At 49.0% G+C, this 26,438-nt stretch overlaps 1 protein-coding gene across 9 annotated transcripts in view; it reads left to right on the forward strand.

Annotated features, from left to right (window-relative positions):
* The window catches only part of PCBP3 (poly(rC) binding protein 3), a 206,488-nt gene that overhangs the window by 102,678 nt on the left and 77,372 nt on the right, over positions 1–26,438 (forward strand). The window contains exon 1 of one of the 9 annotated variants that reach the window (XM_028492739.2): positions 9,984–10,066. The exons of the other annotated variants lie outside the window; for them this stretch is intronic. The gene's annotated coding sequence lies outside the window, so the exon portion shown is untranslated. Of the gene's footprint in view, positions 1–9,983; positions 10,067–26,438 lie in introns of those variants that run through there. 9 annotated transcript variants of the gene reach the window in all.

Genomic DNA, 26,438 nt, shown 5'->3' on the forward strand with positions numbered 1-26,438 from the left:
TCCCTCCTTCTTGGGGCCCCGCGAGGTGTCAGGGCCCCGGGGCGGCAAGGCCTTTCCCACACGGCCCTCCGCATTTACCCTGTGATTTGAAGCCAGTGGGTCTGTGTTTCCACCGCCTCCTTGGGGTAGGCTCTGGTCCTCCCACACTCGTGCCCGGGGTGTGGGTGATGCCACACGCGCTCCCTACCCGACGGCCCAGGCGAGGGCACAGCCCCCTGTGTGCGGGGCTGGTTGTGGGTGCCCCAGGGAGCGCCTCGGGGCAGGCACTCTAATCCCATAACCACCACCCTGGCAGCTGCTGTATTTGCGTCAGCAGAGAGGGAACTGGCATTTGGAGGATTTCGGTAACTTCTTGAAAGTGCTAGAAAATGCGAGTGCCCAGGGAAATGCGGTCGGCCTGGCGCTGCTTCCCCTCTGGCTGAAAGTTCTCATTCGGGTCCCAAAGCCCTATACTTCTCTACAGCTTGTCTAGAATATACTTTGTCTAAAGCTATTTTAAATTCTATTATAACTTTGTTTCTTGATATTCTTATTGCCCTTGCTTTTTAGAATGCCATCTTACATGTTTTTGATCTCTTGTTTCATGAGTTTTTGTTTTCTTTCTCTGAAAGCATGTGGCAGGCTGCTGACTAAAATCACTTGTTTCTTTTTGTACATGTTTCTGAACCTATGTTCTTCTTCTACCTCCTGCTGTGTTTTTGTGTTTTCTTTATGCGGCAGAATTTTTTTCATGGCTTCAGTGTTTTTCCGTTTGCTCCTCCCTGAAGGAGAAGTCAGTCAGGCCTGTCTCACCTGTGCCCCAAGGTGTGTGGCCATATCCTGCAAGCCCCTCATCGCTTACCTGCATCCTCTCTTGGGTGCTTGGACTTTGAGCTGGGTGACAGTTCCCTTGGGCTAGGCCTCACATCACTTTGGGAACCAGCAGCCTGTAGGGTGTCGAGAGGAGGCTCTGTGGCCTCTGGTTCCTGCGTTGCACCCCATTTGGCTGGGACACATGTCTCCCCACCCCCAGCCTCCACACACACTGCCTTCTAGAAGGGCTTCAGAGGGGCCTCAAAACCCCCAGCCACCGTGCTGTCATCTTAGAGCCGTGCTGTCATCTTAGAGCTGGCAGAAAGACCTCCCGGTGTGCGTGTGTTTGTTGTCCTGATTTATTTGCTTGATGCATTAGAAATTGGGGTGGTGGGGAGTAAAAGGTGCCCTAGCTGCCCTCCCACGCCACTCAGAGGGCTCATTCTCTGCTCTTGTGCAGTCTGGGGTCTGTGTTGCTGCCCTCATGACACTGCTGCTCTTGTCGCCTTGAGCCAGGCTTTGGATTTTGTAACATTAATCTTTTCCCATGTCCACGTCCAACAGATGATATATTTTGAGGCCAGGACGCCGGGCTAAGTAATAATTCCACACAGGGTCCCCTAGGTGACGTGGTCAGTGAATTCACTGCAATTTTATTTGGAGCACATGGTGAGTACTCAGTGAAGGTGCAGAGATTCGGGTTGACTGTAAACTCAATTAGCCGTGTGGTGTGGCTGGTGGCTAAAGAGGAGACGTCAGTCTTGAGCACTTTCTGAGCAGCGCGTTGTCCCTAACAAGGGAGGGCGCAATGGCCCTAAGAGTGTGGCTGTGATAACAACGACTGTCGGTGCAGATCCACCCGCTTTGCCAGGCAGAGCAGAGCGGTGAGACCGGGAGTGGCCAGCACACCGGGTCCCGTGAAGCGTTAGTGTCCCGGCTCCAGGCCCTGAGCCTGTGGCTCTGACCCTGGAGGGTGTGGGTGTGTGTGGGGAGGGGTGGCAGGGCCGAGAGCAGGGAGACTGCGGGGCTGCCCCATGCTGGGCCTCTGGGGCTGAATGCAGTGTAATTGGAGCCCGTGGTGGAAACCGAGGGACCCAGGCTTAGGGTTAGGGTGAGGATGAGGAAAGGGTGAGGTTGAGGCTCAGGGTGAGGAAACCCTGTAAGCATTTCAGAGGCAGATGGTGAAAGGCGTGGGCGCTGAGCTCTTTGTGGGCCGGGGCGCTGAGGGGCCGTGTGGATGGCCCACCGTCAGAGACGACACACGGACGTGGTCAAGCGTGGGGTGAACCCAGAGGACTCTTAGGACCGCCATTCAGTTCTTAGGTCATGTCATCACGTGGACTATTTTAGATGGCAAATTCAGCTATATTCATTTCCTCTGGTAAAATATACCTGAGTTTAGTTGTTATATTTGAGGGAAATAGGACAGCTCAGTTCAGTACTGTCAGTCCTGTTTAGTACAGGAGAGAGTTCAGTATGTTTAATGTATCAGGTGGGCGTTCTCACTTAGCAATAGAAACTGGGGTGAATTGCCCCAGAATCCCCTTCCCTTCCCTTTCACTTGGCTTCATAACTGGCTTGAACTCTTTAGGTTAAGAAATAGGTTTTCCTTTTAAGATTTGCATTAGTCTCCTAATATTAGCTAAATCAAGACAGGTGCAAACCCTAGATGTCGGAACAACCAAGCCTTCCTCCAGGCCAAACTGACCTGGTTTTCATATTTTCTCTGGAAGTCCAACTTTTATGGAAGAGGTCATATTTTCCCTCACATCCCCTTGGGATACACAGTTTTCCCAGTGCATTTCTGCTCTGTCCACCCATCACCCATCCCCTGGAAACCTTGATGAACGACCTTCCTCGTCTTGGTTTTCCCAGGAGTTGCTACTTGAGACAGAGAGAGGCGGCAATAGCCGTACTCATCCGCTGTCATCACCGCCATAGAGGCACGTTTAAACATGCCTCCTCTCCCTCTAAACTTCTTGTCCAGGGCCAGTTGTGCCAGGATTCAAGCACGGGTGGGGAGGCAATGTTTGAAGGAGGGTTTAATTAGGAGGAGGTTCATGTCTGAAGTGTACACAGAATATCTGCTGCGATAGAACCAATCTGAGCCATAAAATAAATTTAAATGATTTCACATCACACCAAGTATGTTCTCTGATCATGACGGAATCAAACTAGAAGTCAGTTATAGAAAGCTATCTGAAAAATCCTCAAATACTTGCAAACTTAACAACACACTTCTAAATAACTCATGGGTCAAGAAGAAACCAAAAAAGAAATGAAAACTGCATATTTTGAAATGAATGAAAATGAAAACACCACATATCACAATATTTGAGCTGTAGCTAAAGCCGCACTTAAAGGAAACTTAAGAGTACGAAACACATTATTAGTAAAGAAGAAATGTCTCAAATTAGTGTCTTTAGCGTCCACCTTGAGGAACCAGGAAAAGATCACATTAAAGTAAGCACAGTAAGGGAAATAGTAGGAATCAAAACAGAAATTAATAGTAGGAATCAAAACAGAAATTAATGGAACTGGAAACAACAATGGAGAAAATCAGTGAAAGCAAATGGTTATTCTTTGAGAAAATCAATAACATTGAGGAACCTCTAGCCAGACATAAGAAAAAATGGATATACTATGATCGGCCCTATACCAACACATTAAATTACTTAAATGAAATGTATATATTTTTTGAGAGAAAGTACCAAAGCTAACTCAAGTACAGGTGGATTATCCTAATTCTATATATATTTAAAAAGCGAATTTTTGTTGTAAACCACCTCCTGTGGTCCAGAAAAAACCTCCAGGACCAAATGGCTTTACTGCTGAATTTTATTAAATATTTAAAGAAGAAATAATGCCAATTCTATATAAACTCTTCCAGAAAATTGAGAAGGAGGGAATACTTCCTAAATCATTCTGAGTCCAGTATTACCCTAATAACAAAACCAGGCAAAGACATCAGAAGAAAAGAAAACTGTGGACAAATATTCCTCGTGAACATATATGAAAACTTTACAAAATTTTAGCAAATCAGATACAAAATATAGAAAAACTAGTTGAGGTTTATCCGAGGAATTCAAAGTATCTTTTACATTCTAAAATTAATCAATATAACTCACCATATTAACAGACTAAAAACAAAAAAACAGTATCATTTCAGTGTATGCAGTAAAAGTATTTGATAAAATGTAACACCCATTCCGGATAAAACCTTTCAGGAAACTAGTAATAGAAGGAGGCTTCCAATGAATGGCATCTATGACAAATCCACAGCTAACACCATAGTGATGGTGAAAGACTGAATATTTCCTCCTGCAATCGAGAATAAATCAAGGAAACATGTTCTCACCTCTTCTATTAAATATTTTCCAGGGGGTTCTAGCAAGTTCAATAGGAAATAAAAGGCATTGAAATTAGAAGGGAAGAAGTAAAACTATCTTTATTCTTGGTCGACATGTTTGTCTCTGTAGAATATCCTATAGCATCAAAAAGAGGCTTCAAGAATAATTGGGTTTAGCAGGGTTACAGGATATAAGATACACAAATCAATTGTATTTCTCTATAATATCAACAAATAATTAGAAATTGATAAAACATTATACCTAATAGCAAAACATTGCTGAATGGAATTATTGAAGACAAATCAGTGGAGAGCTACACCATTGCTCAAAGACTCAGTATCGTTAAGATGTTAATTCTCCTCAAATTGGTCTATGGATTCAGTGGACTCCCAAGTAGAATTCAGGTAGGTTTTTTTTGGTAGAAATTTGACAACTAACACTACTTGGTTTCATGATTTATTATAAAGTACAGTAATCAAGACAGTGTGATGTTGGTGTTAAGACAGACAAATCGATCAGTGGGTCAGAATAGACAGTCCAGAAATAGACTTACACATAGATGGTCACTTAGTTTTCAACAACAGTGCCAAGGCAATTTAGTGGGAAAAGGGCTAGTTTTGTCAAAAAATGGTGCTGGAATAATTATACATTCAGACGCAAAAAAAAAAAAAAGAAAAAAAAGACCTTTGATCCATATCTCCCATCATGTATAAAAATTAAAGTAGATCAGAAATCTAAAATTTTATACATCAAGAACGAAACATGACGTATTTTTTTGTGACCTTGCACTAGGCAAAGTTTTCTTAATTATGACATTAAAAGCATTATCCTTAAAAGAAACAAGGTTATAAACTGGACTTCATTAAATTAAAAAAATTTTAAATTTTCTGCTCTCCAAAAGACAGTGTTAAGAAAATGGAAAGACAAGCCACGGACTGAGAGAAAACACTTGCAAATCTAATTTATCTGGAACCTATAAGGGACTCTTAAAATTCAGTACTAAGGAAACAAACAGCATAATTAAAAATGACCAAAAGATTTGAACATCCACTTCACCAAAGAAAATACGTGGATGGCAAGTTAGTACCTGAATAGAAGTTCAACAGCATTGGTCATTAGCTAAATGCAAATTAAATCCACAGTGAGACACTACTTGATGTGGCCCATCTACTGAGATGGAGACCATCTCGTACTGCCCGTGAGAATGCAACACGGTACATATGCTTTGGAAGACACTTTGGCAATTAAGCCAAGAAGCTAATCCAATATACACCCACCAGGCATTCCGCTATTAGGAGTTACCCAAGAGTAATGAAAGCATATATCCATACAAAGCTTTGAACAAGAATGTTTGCAGAAATTTGTTTTTAATAGCTGAAATACTAGAAACATCTCAAATGTCCATCCATAAATGAATGAATACACAAATTATGGTATATGGTTGCACAATGACATTGAGGAATCTCAAAAGAATTATGTTGAGTAAAAGTAGTCAGGCCAAAAGTATGTGCCCAGTGTGCTTCTATTTATAAACTTGTAGAGAAAGCAAATTCTGTAGTGCTGGAAGGCACGTTGGTGGTTCCTTGGGGCAAGGTGTTTGTTGCAAAGGGGAGAGGGAGGGATTGCAGACGGCCACAGACAGCTCTGGAGTGTGCCTGTCCGTTATCCTGGCTGTGGCGATGATTCCATGGGCGTGTACACATGATAAAACATTTCAGCGTGTACACAGCACATGTACATTTTATTATATGTCAATTACATCTCAAAGCTGATTGACTGACTGATTTTTTGCGAGAAAGAAAGGAGGACCCCTTTTCGGAGCAAGATAACGTCCAGAGCTTAAGTTATTTTCAACCACAATGTCCAGTTTTTAGTGAAAAATTAAAAACAGGACCAAAAACGAGAGCTAAAACAGATGAGAAATAAAACCGCAGATGACTTATAGAATTGCACTACCAGACAAGAACTTTAAAGTCATGAAGATTATTGTCTTAAAAAATAGAATAGATATAAAAATATATGAAAAATAGAGAATTTCAAGTGAAATCATAATCTATGAAAAGAATCCTATGAATTTAAAAAATATAGGATCTGAAATGAATAATTCAGTGGACTCTGTAACAGAAGACTGGACACAGGCTTCGTGCATTGGGCGGCACTTCAGAGAAGTATGTCTGTGTTGAAGCACAAGAGAAAAGAGAGCAGAATAATACAAATGGAATGTGAGAGACTGTGGGGCAGAGTCAAAAGGTCTAATGTCATGTAATGAGTGGCCCAGGAAGCCCGGGGGGGGGGGTGGATTTCAGAAAAATATTTGAAGATATAAAGGCCATGGATTTTTCCAAAGCATTGAAGATATTCATGCTAGAATCATGAAACAGCTGACCCTGAAATGAATAAATAAAGAAGCAAGCAAACAAATAAGCAAAAGTCACTTTTCACATCTAGGCATCATTGCTTGACCCTTGAAAACTACAGCAAAGAAAATCTTCAGAGCAACCAGAATTAAAGATGGCCCATCATTCTCAGAATCTGCAATCTGGCGCGTGTCTGGTGGCCTGTGCGTGCACACGCCACTGTGGGGTATGCATCCTGAACGGAGTTGCCGCGTCCTTGCTTATACACATCTTCTGCTCTGCTGGCTGATGCCCCAAAGTCTGTACTCACAGCAGCAAAATACAGACCTACCACATGGTATGACGGTTCAGGCAATCACCTTTTCCCATTGCTCTTCAAAACGACACGAGATTTTAGAGAGCAGCATCTTTTTTCCCCCTCCATACAATGACTTTTTTATCCAAAAACAAATGAAGTAAACAAACTATATGGAGTGGTATTGTAGCACTATGGCTTCGAAAGAGGGACATTCACCAATTCCTTGATACGACCTTTTCCACCAGAAAACATGGAACGGGTGTCCTTGTGCACCGTATCTGGATGAGCCGCCAGCAGCCTGCGTGTGTCCATCCGTGAGAGATGCACACACAGCACCTCTCACCACACGTCGTTCTGCTGTCTGCTTCCCTGCATCTGGAGGCGCCCTCCTGCCGGGACAACACTTTGCTGTGCTGGAACTCTGTTTGTAAAAGCCCTCGGAGTGCAAAATAACCATGCGCCTCATAAAGGTTTATAAATTGGTGAAGAAAATAGTGCAGAAATGAGGATGTGCCTTCCAGAGTGACCCCTGGACCTCTCTCCTCCAGCTGGGAGCCCTGGCAAGCCCCGCCCTCCTCCGGCTCAGACCATCAGCCTGGCTTATATCATGTTTGTGCAAGTGCAAACTCTGCTTGTTTACTTCTGAACTATTCATTACTGTTATAAGTTTGTTTTCACTGTTCAATTGAATTATTTTTCTCCCTGTAAAAATGGTTTGGTTAGCTTTGGTTGGGATTGAATGCATCATAACTTTTCTATTATAATTAGTGGATACATTTTTTCTCCTGTATAGTAGAAGGAGTTTCAGAACAAAATAATAGCCTAAGTGACTGGAAGGTGTTTAAAAGTTCCCATCGCTCCTTCACCCTTGCCAGCACTGGGCAGGGTATTTGTCAGACTGCTATAGTTTAGGCAATGTAGTGGGTGTGTATTTATATCTATTTTTGGTTTTAATTTGCATATCTTTGATTACTGTGAGACTGAGCACCTTTTCATGTGCTTATTGGCCATTTGGACCTCTCGTTGTATGAAGTGCTTTTCTCAGTTTTTACCCATCTTGCTATTTATGTCTACAGCATTTATAAGGGAGAGCGATCAGGCTGGCCCCAGGTGTTTCCACGGCAGGTTGCATGCTAGATAAAAGTGTAGCAAGGTATACAAAATCTTTAGGAAATAAAGAATTTTCTCAAGAATACATTTTCAAACATGTGAGGGCCTAGGGAGAAGTGATGCTTATGCACCCTCGCTGAAAAGGCTCCTTGAAGATGGCGCTGGACTCTGGACAGCGCAATGGACTCAGGGGTGAAGGGGCACAGGAAGGATGGGGGTACCCACAAGCACGGTGCACAGGGATACGTCGAGGACGGGATTCTAGAATGGCAGACCTTCACGAGGAGGCAGCAGCAGTATTCACAGTAGTGACAAGGAGGGAGCTGGGGGTGGGGCTCGCAGAGGGGACAGAGAGGAGCCAGCCATGCGCTTCACGCTCTTCAGGCCAACTGATCCATGCGTAGGGATTTAAGAACATCATCCAGAGTTATCAGCAAAAGAACCAAAAATAGCTAGATGAGGACTCACACCGGGTGGCGTGGCGGGGGAGGGTGTAAATGTGGTCACTCCTGAGTCATCCTTGGTGAGTCATCACTAATCCTCTTAACGGACAGAGGCCCTGAGCAGGGCTTTCCCCACCACACCCAAAGTACAGATATTCAGGAAACAAATTAAAAAAGAACTCAGCCTCACTCAAGGTGGTTACATTTTTTAAGTGTCAAAAATTAAACTGATGTGGTAATATTTTTCATCTTGCTGTTTGTCAAAGATCAAAGTGTTTGAGGGTGAATCCAGTGGCTGGAGAAAGAGCACTCAGGAATTTGATGGGGATATAACTTGCAGAGACCTGTAAGGAGACGATTTTGGTTAACTTCTCTGAAATCAAAAGTGTACAGTATTTCTAGCCTCATGCCGAGGTGCCTCTGAATGTGTTGATTCAAAAAAAAACACTAAGATGTACTCTAATGGTAAAGAATACCATGCCAGGTGCAGAACAAGACATGCATTTTCCTTCCATGTGCACAGAATGTGTCTGGATGGACCCACCAGGGGGTGTTAACGGTGACCGTGAGCTCAGAAATACTACGAGAGAGTCTTATTTTTCATTGTTTAAATTTTTACTCCTTACATTCAAATATCTATAGTTTTGAACAGTTATGAAAACCACCCAAGACCAAGAAGAGTTTTAATAGTTATTATGAATAAAAAGAATCTATATGCATTGCCAAGTTCATGTCAAACTCATGGTGCGTTAATATTATTTAATAATCGAAACGTGAAACATGAAGTAACTCACCCATCGCTCTGCAGAACGCAGCGGGGCAGAGAATGCTCTGGCACCATTACTGTTCCTACATAGAAGGGACACAGAATACGGTCACTTCAAGTGCTGTAGAGAGCAGTGAGGCCTACACGTGCTGCGCCCTCGGGAGGAATAACCCCCCCTCCCCAAGAGCACACGTGTCCCCGAGCAGCCAGCAGTCCGGGAGGGATTCCGCCAGGTCACTGGGAATCGCCAGCCCCGCAACCCTGCCGAGTGCTTTCCTTCTCTGAGCCCGATTCCTCCTCTATGAAGCGGTGACGATGACATCTGCTTCCTAATCCTGCGAAGAGTGCATGTTAAGTGAATAAACGAGAAAGTGCTTAGAAGTAACAAAGTGCTGAAGAAGTGTTACTGTCTCTTCCTTTTAAAGATTTTGCATGTTTTCATCAGCCAGCCTGTATTTCTGGAACACAATTCGTTAGGTATGATTAGGATGATGGCTAGATCTTGAGGTTCATCTGAGATTTGGGAGGAGTTTCGCTGCGGCTTAAGCCCACTGAGGAGCCTCCCAGGTGTGGGTACCAGGCGTCCGGGGCAGGCCCTCCTCAGCTACTTTGCTCCATTAAAGGAGCAGTGGTGCTTGCCTGGGGCCCACAGCACCCTGGGCATCTCTGACTCTTTAAATGTGGCACCAGATTTTTTAAAACGTATTTCTGTTATAACAGTTGAGAATGGACGCAAAACAAATGTCAAGTATAAAGGTGTTCCGTGAGCCTCCAAACGTGAGAATGAGCGGGAACCGGGGCCGAGCCGGATCTCGGCCGCGCCGAGTTCACTGGGTAACATGACGCTTTTCCCTTGCTTTTTGGTAGATGGACAGTGCCCTCACCCGCGGGGGAAGCAGGTGGGCTGGCAGGACAGGCGTCCACGGGCCGGGAGGAGGAGACGCTCCCAGGTACTCTCGTCTACCCCGCTGGTGACCTGCCTGCCCGGCCCCTCCTGTTCCGGCAGTGACGCCTGTGTGACCCGTGCCCCTCCTGGCTGCTCTGCCACTTGTGCCCTGCCTGCGCCCCCCCCACCCCCCCAGTGCCTGTTGGTTGCCCCACCTCAGCCTGGATCCTGACCCTCCCCTCTCCCACCCGGCTCGGGGCCTGGTCCTCACTTACGGTTGCCCCTTTGCTTGACCACTTCTACGGAGGTTCTTAACCCCGGGATGCACCCTGACTCCCATTAACCTCGCTCGGCCACGGAGCAGGCGGAGAGGCCCCCCTGCTGGTGTTCGCACCCGCTCAGACCTGCTTCTTGTGTGTTCATTTCCTTTAACAGGGTGGTTTATAGTGAACTGAGAAGGAACGTCTTGCAGTGATGCGCTCGGGAGTGTGTGGCGCTGTCCCTCCTCATCCACACAGAGTGTTCACCCTGTCACTGGCCACATGCGGGTCTCAAAGGTTAGAAACAGAGTGAAGGTGATGAGATGCTTCAGAAGCAGAGCTGATTTTAGGAATAATTTTAAATGAGGCTGGAGGATAGGGTTGCTATCCCAGAGGCAACAGCCTCACTGGGCAGACAGATGAAACCCGCGCTCTGCGCCAGGTCTGGTTCTGGGCAGGGTCGGGTCCAAGAGCAAACACACTGACGGGCTCTGTCCCCAGAGACGGCGTCAAAGGTAGACCGCACGCCTAAGAAGGGTGAAGGTGATGAGCTCCGTGGATAAAGGAAAGGGGAGAGCAGGAGCGAGCGAGTGCGTGTGCGTGCGTGTGCGCATGTGTGCGTGTGCGCATGTGTGCGTGCGTGCGCGTGCACGCAATTGGGATCGGCCTCACTGAGAAGGTGACGTTTAAGTAAGGGTGAGGGAGTGAGTCACAGATGGAGAAGAGCATTCCAGGCAGAGGGAACGGCCAGTGCGAGGGTCGTAGGTGAGGAGGCTGGAGAGCAGCCGGGGGCAGCTGGCCAGAGCCGTGAGCCGGGTGGGGCTGGGTGCTGGGGCCTGGTAGGAGCTTGCACTCTGGGTGGAGGGGGGCGCCTGAGTGGAATTCGGTTCTTGAAGAATATACCTCTGGCTCTGGGCAGAGAATAGACGCTCAGGGGACCCTGGCTGGAAGCAGGGACCAATGAGGAGGCTTTACCTGCGCCCAGGTGAGAGTGGTGTGAGGGGGTGGCAAGGGCTGGCCAGACTCGGGCTGTGTTTTGAAGGTAGAGCCAGTGTGAACCCCTGAGAGAGTGGAAGTGACCTGAGGGGCAGGGACAGCGGCGAGGACTAGGGCTGAGGGGCAGCGAGGACAGATTGTCTCCAGTGCTCGCGTCGGTTCGGGAGCGATTGGCCTCTGGACGCGTGCAGGTGAGATGCTGACATTCGTGCACCTGTCAAGCACACAGCTGGACAGATGGCACTGGAGCCTCGGAGAGAGGATGCGCTGGGGGTGTGGGCTCGTGCGGATGCCGTGCAGGAAACGCTGGCGCCACCAAGGGGGCGTCTGTGGGAGGAGAGAGGCCTGGCGTGGACCCCAGGAACCAGCAGGGGGGTCCCGGGCAAGTCTTCGGAGCCGGGCAGACTTCACCCCTGCTGTTGGTGGGGAGGGAGAACTGGGCTCCCCGCGGGTGGCCTGGAGGGGATGAGAGCGAAAGTGGGCGCCCATGGAGGAGCAGAGGGGAAGAGCTGGGGCAGCGAGGACCGGGCTTTACCGAGTTGTGCAGAGGAAAGAGAGGGGGTGCGGGGGAGTGCTGTCGGTGAGCAGGAGCGGGGCCCCGGTCCTGTGCGGGCGGGAGGTGGACGGAGCGGCCGCCAGCCACGGGGGCGGCGTCTGGCAGCGATGGACATACCGGGCCGGCGGGTCTGTCCCAGGAAGCCGAGGGGGGAACCGGGAGGTGAGAAGATGGAGAAATCGGGGTGAGATGCGTGTCGTCCTCATGAACGGCCAGTGTTCACCCGTTTGTGGCATTCAGGAAACGAGAACCTCTTGTGGGTCAACTTACGGTCGAGCGTCTTCCGGTTCATGAGGTTTGTGCAGGGATGCCTGGAAGACTGGGGGCCCGGCTGGGCCAGGGGAGGGCAGCGGGTGGCGGGGGCCCCGGCCTGCGCGTGCGTGATCCGCGGTGGGAGCCGAAGCGGCCGCCCGGGGAGACGCGTGGCGTAGGCAGAGCCCGCGGGGCCGAGAGCCTCGCCAGACGGGGACGAGGAAGCGAGTGAGGACGAAGGGAGCCAAGCGCAGGCAAAGAGCCCACGGATGGCGACTCCACGGCAGGACGGGGAAAGGGACGGGCGGACCTTCCTGGTGGGAGGGGCTGGGACCACAGGCATGGCCGGTGGCCACAGCTGACTTTCTCTCCAAATTGGTGGCAGCTGTAAATTAATCTCTATCAAAGTAGAATATGTTAGAAAAATTTCAAAAATACAACCACCTTTTCAAGTTAGAGAACAGTACTTGGTTTCCATGGTAACTGCCAACCATTTAACTAGGGCAAGTGTTCCGTGGTGACACAGGGTAATTACAGACAACAGGGAAATTGCAGGGTATGTCTCACATAAATACAGAGTGGCTGCGTGGTTAGCTTCTGCTCCTGAAGCAAGGCTGCGGCTGTTTCCCGAGGTCTGCTCCAGAGCCTGTCCTCGGGCCATCACTGGCCGGGGCAGGGCCCGCCCTCTGTCCATGCTCTCTGTTACCTGTGAGTCCCGCTCTCCTCCCTTCTCTGCGCTGGGGCCTCAGGCAAGTCTTGCCCAGGCCCACGTGACCTGTGCCTCTGCGGGGCCTTCCCGAGGCCAGGCTGGGAAGAGGCGCAGGCCACACGGGGCCCCAGGCTGCTGCCGTTGAGATTAATCTATCGACCAGAATTTGAGAAGGGTGTTTCTAGACCATTTATCAACCGGCTATGAAAGAAACCCTAAATACGGTAAAAAGACAGCAGAATCGGAACACAAATCAGTCTCTTGCAGATTGGAACAGGATGGTTGCTTGAGAACATTCATCTGCTGTCACCTATACCAGAGTCCCCCCAAAGACAGAAACTTTAAGACAGCAGCGACAGTAGAATCCATGCTGAAACAGGGGTAACTGAGTCAGAGGCTCAGACTTTTGGTTAATCATTAAGAGATAGAAGCAGATAATGCTTGTGGATGAAAACATCACAGGAGACTCGTGGAGAGCCTGTTGCAGGTAAATAAGTATGAGGACTCAGACACTCGGCCCAGAACCAGTATCCATGGCAGGTGAGTCAAGCCTCTCAAAAGCAGAACTGTGGGCATAGCCAAGAGCTGTCATGCATTTGAGAACCAAACAGCAGGAGAAGTACCAAATGCAACAGAAGAACATATTTACGCGAAGACTTAATGGCATGAAGACAAGAATATTCATAAAAGAAAGAGCTCCTTCAAAAGAAACAAACAAAAATTTTGGAAAGCAAAGTTATCAAAATGGAATAATCAGGATGGTTTAAATTGCAGAACAGACAGAAGTGAAGAAGGAATTAGTGATTGGACAAATGAACCAAGGATTTATTCCAGAATGCAAACCTAAAGGACCCAGAGCTGTTCCAGAATGCAGGCCTATAGGACCAGAGCTGTTCCAGGATGCAGGCCTATAGGACCAGAGCTGTTCCAGGATGCAGGTTTCAACCACTGAGAGGTAGAGAGTGTGAGAGAAAAGGGTGAGACCGTGAGGAGTTTGAGAGGCTCTCTTTTTTGCTGATAGGAGTCTGAAAAGCCGAGAGAAGAGAAGGCTGAAGGAGGGTGGTGAAACACATCCTGGAAGAAGCCTCTCAGGGCACAGAGCGTGTCGGGGGTAAAGTGTTGAAGGGGGGTGGGTTTTAGGGGTTGAGGGGACGGTGAGAAACCACAAGGGCCCGAATACAGGGGGAAGGACCAAAGAGAAATCCCCGAAGTGGCTGTGGCGGGAGGAGCAAAGGTCTGGCTGTCCGTTGGCATCAAAATTCTCTGTGACAGATGTATATTTTAGAATTGATTGGATCAATGTCTTCAAAGTACTTGGGGAAAAAGGATTCCAAACCTGGAATTTGAGACACAGCCAGGATTCAAGTCGAAGGACAAAGGAAGGGTGTTTCAGACAGTCAAGGACTCAGAGGTCTCCAGCCTCACCCCTAAGACTGAGAAAATGAAGAAAGATAGCCATCGACAAAAGAGATTAGCATTTGGTTCCACTGATAATGGTGGGAAAGAATCCAGGGTAGCACGTAGCTACTCTAAGTAATTGTTGGTGCCTATTGGTATGCAGATTAAAATGATAGTTGAAAAAATCTTGGTAGGTGCCAGCGTTTTTTTTGTCGATGGTTTGTTCAGCGGTGAGTTGTGATTTTGGTGTTTTCATAAGAAGAGGTGAGCTCACGTCCTTCTACTCCACCATCTTGTTTCTGTCCTACAAACCGAAAAATCTTATATATATGTATTTATATAGTGATGAGAAGGAGAAGAGTGAAAGTTCATTAAACATCAGTTCTTTTTCTGGGGGAATATGTAGATACTATTCAAGCCTATAGTGTATGAATGTGCATTGAAAAACGTTAACAATGTACCAGGAGCCACCAGTCACAGGCACAGATTGTGCAGCTTCAAATCTTGTAGAGGAAAAACTCTGGAACAAAGAAAACCTGATTAAGTCACCAAAAAAAAAAGGCAGAGAAGAAGGAAAAAATTAGAAATCAGAGTAAATGTATAAAGCAAGACATCATGTGGCATTAGTTCAAATATATGTGAAATTTCTCTATTAAAAGGCAAAACTCAGATTGTCTTAAAATTGACACAGAAACAGAAAATGTATTAATGGGAAGAGTACTAAGCAAATGGTAATCACTGGAAAGCAGGCCAAGCAACATTATTTTCAAGAAAAAGATAAAAAGCATTAAATGGGACAAAGATACTTCATTTTGATAAGTTATAATCCTCTAAGAAGATATGAGGCTCATGAACTTTTATGTATATAATTACATAGCTGTAAAATTTATGAAGGAAGAACTTCTAAGAATAGGAAATGGACAAATCCAGTACCATGATGGGAAACTTTAATTGAAAAATCAAGAAGAGAAAAAAATGCATATGGTTATGAAGAATTTGAATAGCATTCTTAACAAATTGTGTTCCAAACGCAGGATATACTTTCCTACTTTCCTTTCTCCCTCCCTTCCTCCCTCCCTTCCTTCCCTACTTTCTTCCTTTCTATTTTTCCAACACACCAGGACCATTCACAAATATATTTACCATGTATTTTACTTTAAAGGAAATCTAACTTTTCAACAGCGGAAATCATTAAGTACAATAAAAGTGGAAATTAACCACAAAATGATAATCAGAAGTAACCCAGACTCCATTGCATATCTAGAGATTTGGGAATGCTTTTAAATAAAAGCATAAACTGTATAAAAAGTAATGAAAATGAGATAATACTGCATGTCAAAACATGAAGGATGCTGTCAAAACACTTCTCAGGAGAAAATGTTGGAACACTGGAAACACTTAAAATAAATGAAACAACCCTATGACTCTAAATATTAGAGGAAGAATTACAAAATAATTCAAGACAAAGTAGGAAAAATTAATGAAGATAAAGGTAGAGATGAATACAGCAAAATGTGAAAATGTGGTGTTTGGTGCAGTAAACCCTGGTAAAGGAACGTAAAACACTTAAACTGTTAGCAACTCTGATAAAGGGGGAAAAGGCAAAACTTTGAAACTGGGGTGACCAGGGAGTAGATGTAACTGCAGATGTGGAGGCTATTAAAACTTGCAGAGATATCTGTTTACAGCTCTATGCAACAAAATTGGAAAATATCGATGATATGAATAATTTTCTAGAAAAATGTAAATCAACAGAATTGCCACATATGATGTAGAAAGTCTGGATAACTATGGGAGTGACTGAAACGGTGCTCAGAATCTGCACTCACGTGCCACTGAGCTCCTACTCCACAGCACATTCTCACTCATCCAAAAGGAAACATAATTCTTAAGGTATGCAATTGTTTTAGAGAACAGGAAAAGTCAGAAGTTCCCTGAATCATTTTATGAGATCAGCAATGTTGTGATATAAAAGTCACGCAAGCAATCCTAAAGTAATCTATAGGTAACTCTGCCTTCTGAGACAGATGTGCAAACCCTAAATAAAATGTTAGCAGGTCGAATCCAGCAATGCATTCAGTTTTAAGTACCTCTCTAGTTTTAAGTACCTCTTTGATTTAAGAGGAGTTCTGAGGAGCTGTGGTTTGGAGAGGTGCCGGGTCGTGCCTTTGTCCTCCCTCTGCTCTGTTCCTGTCTGTCTGGCGTTCTTGGTTTCCTTCTCTGTGTTATCACTCTTGTTGAATTCTTCTCGTTGCTTTATTTTGTTTTTGACTTTTAAAAATGTTCTCTTTCTTCTATTTTCCTCTGTTGTGTTTATTCAATCTCATGTGTCTTCTAATTTCATCCTGATTTTGAAATATTTTTTCTTTTATTCTTGATTCTTTCCTGAATTCTATGACCCAATTTTTGAGTTTTTCTAATTCTGATTTATAGTTTTTCATCTCTTGCATCATTATCTTAATGTCTTTTAATCAACTTAAAGATATTATAGTTTTTCTATTTTGTCAGCATGGCTTTATGATGAGTGTTTATTGTCAGTAGGGTTGTTATTTTGTTTCCTATTTTCTTTTAAAAAACTTTGTATGATATTTAATATCACATGAAATTTGTTTTGCTGAACTTTTAAGAAGGGAGGTATTGTTTATAACAGCATTGCTAATTTCACAGCTCTAGAATGCCCTCTTCTGTTACTTTTATGAAGGGGAAGTATGAGGACTTGCTGCAGTTAGAGTGTGTCTGGTGGGAGCTGCTGGGGGGGCCGGAAGCTGGGTAAAGGCCTTGTGTCGCCGTTAAGTGCTCCTGTTTTGATAACTGGTTTTGTACTCTGCCTACCCAGATGCCCTTGGTTTTAGAAGATATGCTCTAAAGTATTTGGGGTCAGGGCAAGTGCTGTCTTGTAGTCGCTCTAAGCCGGTGTGGGTTGATGGGGAACAAATACGTGTGGTGTGTGACAGCCGAGCAGGCCTGGCTGTGAGCAATGGGGGGGCAGTTAGGGGGCCTGCAGAAGTTTGTTGTAATGTTCACGCAACTTTTCTCAAGGTTCCACGTTACATCCCAATAAAAAGTTGTCAAATAAGTAAGTAAAACGAATTCTTCAGTGGAAAACACGGTGGCCCTTCTCCTCTGGACAGATCTCCTGGGAGACTCGGGAGTGGGGAGGCCAAGGGGCGGCAGGTGGGGTCCCAGGTGAGCCAAGGGGCGTGCCGGGCTCTGGGCCGATGCGGGGGCTTCCGTTTCAGTGTCTCAACACTTTTCTCAAACTGGAATTTTAATTAAAACAAAATCAGTGCCTCAGAATATAATTTTAAAAAATCTAATGAGAAGAGGACAAGTACCCTTGAAGTGACATGGGGTTTCGGGGCCCAGGAGGCCCAGAGGGCGGCTGGTGAGAGCTCCTCCCTCGGCCCGGTGGGCGCCTCCCACTGTCCCGAGGTTACTTGTCCCCGAGCGCGAACCGCTGAAGGTGTGCGCGGCTGGTTCTCTGCCGACTCGGGCTGCGCCCGGAGTGGGTCTCTGGACTCGCGGGGTGCAGCGCTGCCGGCCGGGCCGCGGTGGGGAAGCCGGGCGGGGGCTGGGGCGGGGGCAGGTGCTCGGGATCTTCTCGCCCCGGGCTTTCCACTCACACCCGAGCCGAGCACGTCCCCAGCCCGTCCCCCGCGCGGCCCCGCCCTCAGCCTGCCATCCGCCCTCCCGCCCCCGCGCCTCTCTGGCCCTGGCGTCCTCTGGAATCCACGGTCTGGGCCCAGCCGGTTCTCGTCACCACGCCCCCTCGCCTGACCCTGGGAGGCCTCTGCCCACAGCGGCCCTGCCTTCCCCACCGTTGGTCTCCAGCACGACCACCCGGATCTGAGCGCTGCCCGAGGAGAGCGGCACCCGGGTGATGTCGGCCGCGTGTGGCCCCAGGCCGGCCGCCCCTCCCCACGGGCTGCGGCAGCCTCTCGGTGGGAAAGGAGGTGCCCGGGCAGAGGGTCCCCCAGGCGGGATCACAGACGACCCCCCCGACCCCCGGCTGTGCCCCCGCTGCGCGTGCCCCTCTCCACCCGGCTCCACGCCTGGTGTCAGGCCGCTCGCTGTCGCTTCGTCTCCCGCCCCGGAAGCGCCCTTTCCACGCGGCTGGCGGCGGCGGACTTCGGCAGGCGCGCCCTGTTGTGTGCTCCTTGCTCATCCTCTGCCCTGGGCTGTGGTTTTCTCTGGACAGTGCGGCTTTCAGGACGTCGCTGCAGCCACTGCTGGGCTGCGCTAGCACACGTCGGGCTCGTGCAGTCAGACGAGGTGAGGCGGCCCAGCCGGAAACAGCGAAGCACCCACACCGTTGCGCCCGTCGCCCACCGGAGTTCAAAGTAATCACGTTATGCAAACTAGTCACGTTTGTAACTATGGTGCCCATCCCTCCCATGTCTGTTCGTGACGCTGACGGAGCTGGTCCGTCGTCTTGTGGTGCCGACTGTCCCTCTGAGTCTTAGGGCCACTCAGGGCAGCAGCATGGAGAAGGGCGCACAGAGGCGGTGGAGCTAAGCTGGGGCCTTGGAGATAGTGCTGCCCGCCTCCCTGCTGTCTCCCGCTGGAGGAGACGGCCCAGCCACAAGGCCCACCTCTCCCCGCCCCCCAGCGCGCCCGCAGGCTCCTGGCCCCGCGCACACGGGGTGGTCAGGCGTGTTCTCCCCAGAGCACAGACCTTCCTCCTCCCCAGCCCCAGCAAATAATTGGGTGCTGGCGTTCTTTGGACCGGACGCTTTCAGAAATGATACAGTAAACGCATTCCTCACCTTCCTCTGTTCCTTTCTCATCTCCTATTCTTACTCTAGAATTATCCTGGCAAAATCAGGCTTAAATTCCTCATTTGTATAACTTTGCAAATTACAGAGTGCTTTTCACGTCGCTGAAAGGTGGGTATTTTCTCCTTTGTATTTAGAATGAGGAACAGAGGCTGAGAGCAGCTGAGTCTGGGCATTAGCCTGGGGGTCGAACTCAGGGTCCTCTGCAGAGCAGGCCCCCAGGAGCCATGTCACTAGCCGGGAGTCACCAGGCCCCAGAGAGTGTCCCTGGGGGTTAGAGGAGCCGATGCGGCTGCATGGGTGCCAAGGCCTCCTGCAGAGCCGCCTCGCTGCACGGTACTCTCTGCCCGCCCCCCCTCCTCCTCTGTCGCCCTGGCTGCTGCCTGGACCTCCCTCCAGGACCTCCTGCTGGGGAACATACCAGAAGTCAGCGCAGGACAAGGTGTGGTGGGCAGATTTGTAGGCTTTCACGCCGGCCTAGAGGCCTTGCTGAATTCCCCCCTTGAGAGCGGGAGGCATGTGGGACGTTGTCCCGTGATTGTGTCACGTTGCCTGGCAAAGGGATTTTGTGGATGTCATTCGGGTTTCTAGTCACCTGACTTTGAGAGACTCAGAGGGAGGTGTCCTGACCTAATCTCAGGAGCCCTTCAGTCTGGGTCTGGAAGTGGGAGGTGGAAGAAGACAGAGACGGGAGGTGAGGGGAATTCCAGCGGGAGAGACCAGGAGATGCAGATGGCACCTGGGATCCTAGAGGGCCCAGCGGATGGCCACAGAGACACCCTCCGCATAGAAGAGCCCGGCTCCCAGGGAGACCGCAGCAGTGGCTGAGTCCTGTGTGAATGAGGACCAGCCACCCCATGTCCAGGCCTCTGCCCCTCCTGGCCGTGAGCTGATAAGTGGGCCCTGTGTTCAGCCCTAAGTTATGGGATTTGCTCTCCAGTGGTAGAGAAAGCTGCAGAGACCAGCAGGAGTGGGGCCCAGGGGGTGACACTGTGCTGGGCTGCGTTCTGTTTCTAAGGATTAGCTGGCGTCTCAGGGCCATGTACAATTAACCCAAATCCCTACTGATGAGAGATGCCGCCTTCATTCCAGTCACTTACAGTCCGTGCTCCCCCTCCTCCCACAGAGCGCTCTGATCCATAGCATCTCAGAATTTGTCCCTGCCAAAAAGCCAACTTATGACCCGTCTCATTCCTCACCTCTGTGCTTCCAGAGGAACACTGCAGTCCTTCTGTCATGGATTCTGTGGCCTCCCATTCAGTCACACCTTCAGGCTGGGAGGGAGGTCCTTCTAAGTGGGGGCGTGGCAGGCTCTGCCCACACCCAGGCCTCACCAGACCCGTGGTCTCCTCAGTGTGTTGCGTGGCCCTTATTCAGGTTATCCTTGGCTTCTTTTGTAAGTATTACTGATGTATAGGAGAGATACTTATTCTTGCATCTTTAGTTTATAATCTGTCATCTTAGTAAACTACATCCTATTGGGTCTCATAAGCTGGGATGTGTTAGGTAGATAATTACATTATCACAAATAATAATTTGAACGCCCTTCCCTTTTGAGTATCTATGGCTCCTCGTTATGTTTAATTTACTAACCGCATGGCATGAATTTTTGGAGTAACATTGAATTGCAGCCCGTCCTGTTCCTGTTTGGCCGGACCTCCACCTCCTCCCTGCCCCAAAGCTGCCGGGTGCGGCTCACGCCCGACCTGCCGGCTTCTAACAGCAGTGAATTATTGACTGTTCTGGTGCTCCTTTCTGAAAACCTCTTGGCCCTGGGCTGTGACCACCCCGCCCGCACGGCCTCCGGACGCTCCCTTCCTGGACCCCGTGGGCTCTCCTCGTCCGTGTGTCCGCAGGCACGCTTCTGCCCACTGTCCTGGGCTCTCCACTCACAAGACGTGCGTGTGGGCTCCCCCGTCCCGAGACGCATTCCGGACCAACAGACGTCCCCCCTCGCGTCCTGGGCACCTGGAGAGCCACACCCCGGACCTGGCTCCTGTCCTGACGGCGGGGAGCCGCCAGCCCTGCTCCCTCGCCTCCCCACCCCCCCACATCCACCACGAGCCCAGGGTTCTCGGTGTGCTCCAGGCACCTCCTCAAGCCTCGGCCTGCATACAGATGGCAAAGAAGGCCGCAGATCAGGGAGGCAGAGGACGAGGAACGATAGAGAAGCCTCCAGAGCCTCCGGGACGAAGTGCCAGCCGGTGTCCACATAAGGGGCCTGCCTTCCCAGGCAAACGGAGCCGGACTCGGGGAGGCTCGACAAGTGTGCTGAAGGGTGCCCAGACGCTGCCCGGGCGCCAGACCTGGCTCCCACCTGGGAGAGCAGGGGGGCAGCGTCCAGGGAGCAGCGGCCCCGCTCCTCGGGGTACACTCAAGAAAGCAGGCCCACGTGCCCAGGAGACACACGTGAGCAGCTCCCTGTCAGATGCTGGGAGGTGCCGGTCAGATGAGGCTGGATGTGTAAATACACCGCGGCACAGTTAAGCGTTGATCTGCGGGCGCCAGCGGGGCCACCCTGATGGCACAGCCCTGAGTGTAAGCGGCAGAGGGCCGGTGCAGATGGTGCCCTTGATGCCCATTTTCTGAACCCGAGATGCGACGGGAGGTCTTGGTGGGGCGCTGTGCAGCCTGGCGGGAGCGCAACGGCAGGGCCTCTGCGGGGCACAGCGCAGAGGCCAGGCGGCTGGGACAGTGGCTTTAGTCTTTTGTGTGTTCCATTCATTTGAAAATAAGCCGAAGCAAATAGAGTGCATTGTTCGCATTTGTTCATTCTCAATATCCAGTGCACTGCTGTCTCATAGTTTTTAGTTTCTCTGGGTTTGAAATACTTCGTAGTGAGAAATTAAAACTTTTTTCAAACTAGATCCCACGAGCCTCTCATGAAGGGAGCCTTGTGTCAAGCCCGCCCCTTCCCCAGAGGGTGTCCTGACGGGACTCAGGCCCGCTCACCGCTCTGGGGCTGAGGGTCCCAGAGCTCCACCAGGCCTGGTCCCAAGCCCGGGTTGGGAGCGGAGGCTTCTCAGGGCCTGCGGTGCTCTGTCCCTGGACCCAGATATGGACTTCCTGTGGCCGTGGGTTGAGGGATGTCACCAGGAGCTCCCCGAGGGCCCCGCTCCGCCCAGGCCTGGTGGCGTGGGGATCACTGAGCTGGGTGGACCCTCCTCCCTGAGCTCTTCCCTTCCTTGGTGGGGGGATCCAGTCTGAAAGGGTCACTGTGGTACCTGGGGGCAGGCCCCCAGGAGCAGGGAGGGTGCCCCACCGAGCAAGGCCAGAAGCTGGTCTTGGCCAGGGCTGGCAGACTCGGCTGCCCACTTTTGGAGCATTTCTCGGTTTCCTCTGCAGGACAGGCCTGGAGGTTACAAGGCACCACGTCCCTTCCGTCCGCCATCGACGGTGAGTGCGGCTCTGAACGGGCCCTTCTCTCCCCACGGTCAGCGCGCACGTGTGGACCTGGTCACCCTGAGGGTCACACGGTTTCCCAGGAGGGAGGGGTGAGCCGACCTCATTTCCCCTTAGAAGTTAGAGGGCGTGTAGCGAGCGATGCCGGCACCCCCGGGACGCTCTGTGCAGGGATGTCTGAGCCGGGCCGGGTGAGCGCTGACCTGAGTCTTCAGAGAGCCCTCCCCACCCGCCCCGCTGCCCTGTGACAGCAGCTGTGTCCCCGCGGCAGGCATGAAGGTTGTTTCCGGTGTCTTGTGGGCCCAGGCAGCATGGCACAGGGGCGCCTGTCAGGGACCCTGGGCTGCAGGCCCCGCATCACCTTGGGGCTTCTGCCTCTTTGGCCGTTGGGTTCATTTTCACTCGCCCTCAGCCTCTGTCTCCCTCCTCCGTCCGTCAGTCTGTCTGTCTCCGTCTGGGCTCTCTCCTCATCTCTCTCACCCTCTGCTCCCTTCCTCTCCTGCCGGGGTCCCCGCCTCTCCCCGTGACCCCACTTGGGCCGGTCAGGGCTGTTATGATGGCCGGGCATGTGGAGCCAGGTGCAAGGTACTTTTGTGCCTCAGTTTGCTCCCCGCCCTCGACCCAGAACCACCCAGGTCCCGGCTGACCACTCCGTACCCCCGACCCCTACGGACCAGAGCCAGCCTTGGAGCCCAAGCAGCTGCGCGTTTTACAGCCTCGTGTCCCTCCCGGGAGCTGGCCCCGCCACTGATCACACGTGCGTCCAGTTACCACGAGGGCAGTGGGGGCGGCCCTAGAGGGACAGGGCCCCGCGCCCAGAGCCTGGGCCCACCCTCCCTCCCCAGCACCTTGGTGTGTCTTTCCCTAGAGCAGAATCTTCCCGTGAGTCACACACAAGATGGTCCACAGGATCCAGGGACAGGTGCTCATGGAACTTACTTTCTGCCCCCTTCCCATGAGAAGGCCCATGCTGCCAAGACCCGGGCTCAGTGCCCCTGAGCCCTGGGCAAGCTGATTTAAGGCCAGGGCACGTGGTGTCACATCAGGCCCTTCACTGAGGTGCACCACTGAGCGGGACTTGTGGGAGGTTTGGGAACAACGGCGCACCCTTTCCAGAGGGACCAGCTTCCCGGGATGACATCAGGCCCAAGGTCTTTCTGGCTCTCAGATAAACAAGTGCTCTGATCACTTTTAGTCACAAAGTAGCCACTACAGTAATTAAAGTATTCGGATTCATGGGCTTAGTTAAGGCAATGCTAGCTGGTACGGTGGCACAAACATGATATAGTTTTCTTTTTTTCCTGATTCTTGATGATGGGGGGAAATGATTTTGTTTCAATTTTAGATCCTACTTAAAATAAGAGATAGAAGGAAAGAGGATGAATATCTTCTAAGTTACTGAAGAAGATAACAAACAAAATGTCTAAGACCTAGCTCAGCATTTTTATACCTGAATGTAAGTGAAAATATACTTCATATAAGCCAACAACATTAAATAAGGAAACAGAAAATAACCATAAGGGAGAGTTGACAGGTAGGATTAATTATTTAACTACTGATAATAAACGGAAATTATTAAACTCTCCTACTTCAAAATAAGCAGCAATTAAACTGTTCTATTTCAGAACAGAGGTTCTCAGATTGATTTGGGAAATGGAAACAACCACATGACATTTAAGGCAGACAGACCTAAAATAAAGGTTAGAGTTCTTGAATTGTGTGAGGAAACAGACACACACATTGCTGGGGCTGTAGGGCAGTGCTGCAGCACAAGGCTGAATCGTGCCCCCCAAATTCATGTGTTGAAGCCCTAGCCCTCAGTACCTTAGAATGTGACCATATTTGGAGATGGGAGTCTCCAAAGTAATTAAGTTAAAATGAGGTGACTAGGGTGGGCCCTAGCCCAACATGACTGGCATCCTTATAAGAGGAGGAAATTAGGATGCAGACACGTGTATGCACAAGAGAAATGATCGTGGGAGGACACGGAGAAGGCAACCTCCTACACACCAAGGAGAAAGGCCTCAGGGGAAACCAACCCTGCCCAGATCTTGTTCTCTCAGACCTCCAGCCTCCAGGACTGCAAGAAAATAAATTTCTGTTGTTTAAGCTGCCCAGTCTGTGGTATTGTGTTGCAGCCACCCAAGCTGACTAATATAGTACTTATGGAGGGGAACTTGTCAATGTCTAGAAAAGTTTCATTTGCGTTTACCCTTTGATCCCATGGTCCTATTTTTAGAACTCTATCCCAGAGCATCACTGGCAAAAATAGGCATGACCAATAGGTATAGGAAATAGGTATACACATGGGTATTCATTTTAGCACTATGTTAATAACAAAAGATGGGACATGATCCGAATGTTCATCTATGGGTTGAGTACATTGTGGTTTACTTATACAATGGAGTATTCTGCAACTATAGAAATAGAATGAAGGGTATTTCTGTATTGCAGTTTACAGTCATGTCCAGAATACATTAAGTAAAAAGAAAAGCAGGGTGCAGACTTGTTCATAGTATTCTACACTTGGAAGGCAGATATGTACATATACAGATGTGTATGTGTGTAATGTATTCATTTATATGTTTAACAACAAACAATGGAAGCATTTACCAAACCAGTTTTTTTGGTTACTTATATTGAAAGGGAGGGACCCAAAGTGGACAGAAATGGGAAGATTTTTGTGAATGAAAATCTTATTATGTAATTTTGACAATGGCATCATGTAAAGGTTTTTGGATAGTCAATAAACATCTAAATCAAGAAAGTATGAGAAAGCCACTCCTAAATATTGAAATTATATGGAAATTAATTAGTTTAAATATATAAATGTATGTCAAGTTGGTGATACAACCAAATAGGAAAAAATTACTTCAAGCAACTTCATAACATGGCAGTTTTAACTCTATATTCCAAGTGGAATATGCTCTAAGGGAAAAAAAAATACTTCCGTAGATTAATTTTTAGTAACAACGTTATTACTGTTATTTTTAAACTGTTATATATATTTGGGTAGACCCTTTCAATGTATCTCCATCCTATGCTCTTTTCTGGATTTTCTGTTTGTTTTTTGTTTTTTTTTGCTAACCTTTTTCTTTCTTCCTCTCTGTCCTTCATTCTGGACCTTTTCTGTTGACTGCTTTTCAGGTTCACTGCCCTGGACTTCTACTATGTTCAGTCTCCTGGTAGCTCCACACAGTGATTTTTTTTCTTTCATATTTTGTAATTTTCAGTTTTAGAATGCATTTTTTTTCTTTAACTTTTCATTCTTTGTTGAGATACTCCATGTCCCTTTTGTCTACCTTTTCCTCTGTTTTCTATCATATAATCATCACAGCTATTTTGAGGTCTTTGTCTGCCAACATTAATGTTTGGATCACGCCCAGATCCTGTTGATTGTTTCGTGGCTCACTGTGAGTCTGGGAATTCTCTTCTGTGTGCTGAGCATCACGGATGAAGTGCTGCAGGGCTCCCACGTGTTCCCCCTTTGTTCCGGCAGGGAATGAAGTGGTCACTGGTCCCCTTGTTCCTCTCAAGACTCGAGTTTCGGCTTTGTTAGGGCAGGTCTATTTCCATTTTGCCAGAGTCCCCGTCACCTACGTGCAACTGCTGCGGAAAGCTTGGTCTTCTCACTGGGGTCCCTTCACTCCAGCGCCCCACACTGGCTCCTGCTGAGCCGAGCTGTCAGTGTGACCCCCACTTCCCGGTTAGTTTTGACCACCCCACGCTTGCCCAGAGTCCCAGAGTCTCATTTTATGCCGACACAGGATTCACCAAAGACCCGAGGGGGACTTCACACAGGTTTTGGGTGCTCCTTCTTAGTCCCCATCTACAATCTCTGCACCCCACTTGGAAAACACCCTCAGGGACAAGCAGGATGAGTGTGGGGCTCACCTCCAGCCTGTACCTTCCCCAAGGATCATGGGCTTCTGCTTGTCATCCAGCTCTTACCACAGGTTCCTGCCTGAGGCTAGGTCAACACCAGTGACTGCATCACGGCCCCATCCTAAATGCCACAACTTGTGTCTTGAAGGATCAAGCAAGTCAGCAATCAGGTTGATGCCGTTGGAAAGCAAGAGCTGTCGTGT

This window comes from Physeter macrocephalus, chromosome 8 (assembly GCF_002837175.3).
Source record: "Physeter macrocephalus isolate SW-GA chromosome 8, ASM283717v5, whole genome shotgun sequence".
Taxonomy (NCBI): domain Eukaryota; kingdom Metazoa; phylum Chordata; class Mammalia; order Artiodactyla; family Physeteridae; genus Physeter; species Physeter macrocephalus.